This window comes from Trachinotus anak, unplaced genomic scaffold (genome assembly GCF_046630095.1).
Source record: "Trachinotus anak isolate AG129_WGS33_773 ecotype Australia unplaced genomic scaffold, CSIRO_AGI_Tana_v1 ptg000013l, whole genome shotgun sequence".
NCBI lineage: Eukaryota > Metazoa > Chordata > Actinopteri > Carangiformes > Carangidae > Trachinotus > Trachinotus anak.
In genome coordinates, this window is record NW_027273864.1 from 4265951 (window position 1) to 4270598 (window position 4648).

At 41.0% G+C, this 4648-nt stretch overlaps 1 long non-coding RNA gene across 1 annotated transcript; it reads left to right on the forward strand.

Moving 5' to 3' along the window:
• Positions 1 to 587: 587 nt before the first annotated feature.
• On the forward strand, positions 588 to 3289 carry LOC139631110 (uncharacterized). The gene is made up of 3 exons (XR_011693290.1): positions 588 to 1893; positions 2012 to 2220; positions 2763 to 3289. It is a non-coding gene; the product is annotated as an uncharacterized lncRNA (long non-coding RNA).
• The last annotated feature ends 1359 nt before the right edge of the window (positions 3290 to 4648 follow it).

Here is a 4648-nt window from a genome sequence, read left to right on the forward strand (position 1 = left end):
TTCAAATGTAAAGCGCAGGTGCATTTTATGAATCAAAGCCACCACACAAATAGAGGATATGCTGTTCTTCCTGCAGTATATTACAGGGCCCATGATCCAAAGGAAGATTCACATTCCAGTATCATTCCATAGTGTTCAGTTTTTTTTTCTCCATCGTTTAAAACAGCAAATGTAACAGCTTTTTCTTCACTGGATCAACCACGACTGCAGAGCAACAGAGAAAAGGAACGTGCACGCTCATTACAATGAAAACTGTAGCTCCACATTGGTAATTTCTGTTCTGAGGTCTTGGGAACTTAAAACTTTGATTTTTTAACCACCCCCTCACCTCACAGTCTCTGACACACACACACACACACACACACACACACATACACATACATGCAAAGAGCCCAGAGGGAAACAACAGGATGCTAGAGAACACTGCATTTGCAACTGGAGCAGACACAGTTCACCCGACAGGATTTTCTCCAAATCCTTCAATTGAATTTCTCCCTCCTGCAAGGGGAAGATGCTGCTCCCTTTCCAGCCCAATATCCCTGAGCAAACACTTGCGTCAGCTGTTTGTGTTTGCCAATACATTATGACTATGAATATTTTAAAAGCAAAATGCAGTTTGCTTTCCGCAACATTCGTCACTTTGAGGAAGAAACAGTGTTCTGAATTAATTCATTTCACATTTAGCATCGCATTACCGCTTGTTTTGATAAGGATATTTGACTTTAATTCCCAATTGATCAATATTACATGAGCAGGTGGATTTGATACAGAAACCTCTACCTTTTTTCCATTTTTCCAGCTCAAAAGAAGCATTGAAATATCAACATCGACCAGCTATAGATGGATGAAACAGTAGTTTGTTAATGGAATAATACCCTCATCCTTTTCTGTTCCACCGACTGATTGAAGACTTATAACTGATGCAAGGACATTACTTTAAGGATTTCCCAGAAGCCTCATTAAATTTAGCCTTAAAGCTTGCTTTTGTTTGATTGATTATCTGTCAAGGCTTTTATTCTTTGGGTAAAAATAAATTCACAGTGAGTTTGAATTCTCATTTTAGAAAAGCTTTTTTCCTCCTTACAGTGTATCACATGTAATTGCTCATGCCCAGTGGGCTGAAATGATGCTGTCACTGCAATGAGGTTCACTTATAGGACAGTGGCTGCCGCTGGTGGAAGTGATAGTACGTGTAATAGTCTGATTTGTTGTTCAGGAGAATGAAGCATACTGTTATCTGCGATTCGACAGTGATGTTTACTTTCTGTGCCCTTTCATTGTACTTGATGTCTATCAGTTGTGTTATTGATGAGCACAACGCTGCAGCCGTCTCAGCTCTCGTAAACTGTGCACGTCCCTGCATTTCATTCAGCCGTGTTGACTTGAGCTGATATAAATTGAGTGAATGCAATTGATTTTGGGCATTTGCCTTTCAGGGAAGGGGAAGTTAGTGAAAAGAGGAAGAGACAGCAGCACCTCAGAGCAGCGAAGAGCAGGAGAAAGAAATGTGTGTGAGAGTGATAGAGACGACAGATGGTGTTGCTACACAGGAGCCTGTCCTAATGTAGTTTAGTTCAGCCCTTATCACCGCTGGCAGCATTTTGGCACAATTTAAACAGATACAGGGAATAGTAAACACAGCTAAGCTTAAAAAGATTTATTACACATTTCACAACACATTAGCAGCATTAACCTTGCCAAACAAATAGTGCCAAATTGCAATATTTTCTTAAGATGCTATCTGTTTCAGCAGTGGTAAATTATGAATATGACTGCAGTGCTACATCAAATTTAAATTCTTAGTTTTTGTCAGCAATGCTAGTGGTGCGGCTCTAGGCAATGATGTTTGGTTGGTCTGTCTAGCACTTTGATCTAGACTTAAAAGAGCTATCTGTAAGTTTTGCTATTGCTACATAGCTAGCATTAGTAGTTTACTTTACAGTTCTGCCAAGACCTTTTGCTTTTACAAGAAGGGTTATAATATGTATTTTGGGTTGTGCTTCTTCTTCAGTGTAGCCTGGACAGCTACAGTGACTCGGCATCAGAAAGTGATGTGGCAGACCAACCGGGCCAGGGCTAGCTGGTTAGCATGCTAACTTCAGTAGAAGAAAAGAAGTGATATAAATAAAAGCAAAACAAGAGGGTTTGTTTCCACCATTGGAGACAGCTCTTGGTCGGTAAAGGAATGAAGTTTGATGCTTAACTCTAAAGTCTATACTGGTAAGTAACTTTAATTGCAAACATTGGCTACGTAGCTATATCAAAACATATAAATAGCTCCTTTAAATAACTATATTTATCCACGTCCATTGTTGACTACAAGATGAATTTTGATGGTGATCCCTCTCACTTTTCCCCAAGCACCATTGTGCATCAACATGTCACTGGTTAATGACCAGATACTTAGAACCTCAGTCTCAGCCACTTAGTGTTTAGTGCTAATTAGCAAATGCAGTCATGCTAAAATGCTAAGCAAGAATGTTGAACAGAGTAAACATTACCTTTAATTCTTTCATTCATTAGCCATATCACTTATCTTTTTAAGCTCTTTCAGCTCCAGCATTTCAGCATCATCCTGTCCATGTTAGCATCCTCACATTTTCACTCAGTTGCTATGGCAAAGTACAGCTTCACAAAGTCAATAGTAGGGCTGCTGTCATGGTCTTGGTCTAGACTCAAGGTGTGTTCACCTTTTGTTTGTGTGTGTGTGTGTGTGTGTGTGTGTGTGTGTGTGCTTCTGTGTCTCTGGCCATTCCTTCCAGCTCCTCAGCTGCTCCTCTCAGCCCCTCCTCCTGAGTGCTTCACCCAGAACACCTGCATGTCATCAGCTCTGGCAAGTAAAGGAATGAAGTAACTCAACCCTGAATCTCAAGTCACTCTTTGCCAAATTGTTCAGTCTACCAGTGTGGTGCAATGCTTCTGACTCACCTTGTCTCCGTGTGCCTCAGGGTTACAGTATGCTTCTTGTGTCTGCTTGCCAGCTGCTCATGCTCTGACCCGCCATCCCTCTGATGGACGGACTCTGCATTCAGCCACTCATCGTCTGCCTGTTTCTCAGCCACCACACTTGCTCCATCATAGATCACCTCTTCGCCATTCCTCGCCTGCCTACCTCTCATTCTTCATCCAGCTCTCACCTGCCCTGCCACAATCTCTCTTTCTATAATAAATTCAGTTCACCTTCCCTCATTGAGCTGGTGTTCTGCTTTCAGGTCCTTCAAGAGCAGTTCTTTTTTTATAACAGCTGTGGACTTGAATTGCAACACACATCAGTGATATCACAAAGCATCACATTGTTTGACACCTGTAGCACAAACCAAATCCCCTGTATGGCCAGAGGAAGTGGTAACAGTGCAGTAGCTGGGATTTTGAATTCCTTTCTCACTCTACACTGGTGGTGTCAAGACACACTTAACTTTTTGGAAGAGCAGCAATAATATCACTTTTTCTCACCAAATGGGCCTCCCTTGACTTCTACCTCTGCCTGTATTGTGCATCTGATATGTGAGTGACCAGTGTTGATACAAGTCGATGCAGTGAGTTTCACGGCTACATTTCCTCAAGTGCAGCAGAAAGTAGTGGTGGCAGAGGAGGAAGGGTCAGAAAAGGGGCACATGGCTAAGCTGAAACAACAAGCACATGAAATTTTGGGTTTGGGTATTTTGACCCATGTCCTACACGGCCTGCAGTCTTATTACCACATAAAATAAGTTTACTTTAACAAGTTAACACAGTGGAAATCAGCTGCACAAAGCAGTCATTCACATAAATCAGCAAGTTATCCCAGTGGGAGGAAATGCCATTTGTAAAAATATGTATAATACTGTATTATTACTACTACTACTAGTACTTCTAATGCTGTTTCAAATGACATCTAAAGATCATGTCATTATCTTGTCCCAGTCGCACAGTTAACCTTTGTTGGCTGTTTTTTTCCTCCTCCGTTTGACTTATACACACTCACCATGTCAATTCAGCCTACGCTGCAAAATGTCAACACATATCGAACAAAACCCTGAACGAAGCAAGGTCATCTTTTATTAGCCACATTAAAAGACATCATTTCCTGCAGGAAAAAGGAGCGCTGCTGTAACATCTGGACAGATTGCTGCTGTATGGTTCTTGAGGCATAGTTTACCATCAACAGCAGATATTTATAGCTGTCCACCAACTCAATTTCCTTGACTTCGATTACAGTGGGCGGTAATCCTCTAAAACTTATTGTGGCATCCTTAGTTTTTAAAATGTTCAAGTGAAAGTAGAATTCATCACCACACAAAGTCATCAGTAACATTAGAACATCCATCCACCCCCCCACTGCAAACAGCTGTAAGGAGGATCCCTGCAGTCCACAAAATGACTTCCACAATTGTGCGGTTCATCATGTCTTTACACTACATAGGCTTCAAGTCATCAAATATTCACAGTAAACTGCTGCTATTCTATGTAATGGCAACACGCTTTTCTAATCATTTTATTTTATTGGCGTTATTGCAAGTAAATTGCTCCATATATCAGTGTTACCTTACAGGGCTTTAGGAATAATATCGTTTGATCCTATTCCTCACAAAGCGAATGAAAACAGTGTAACCACAGCACTAATTATCAGACCACAGCTTCATGAATTAGTCATAATAAGTTCAATATC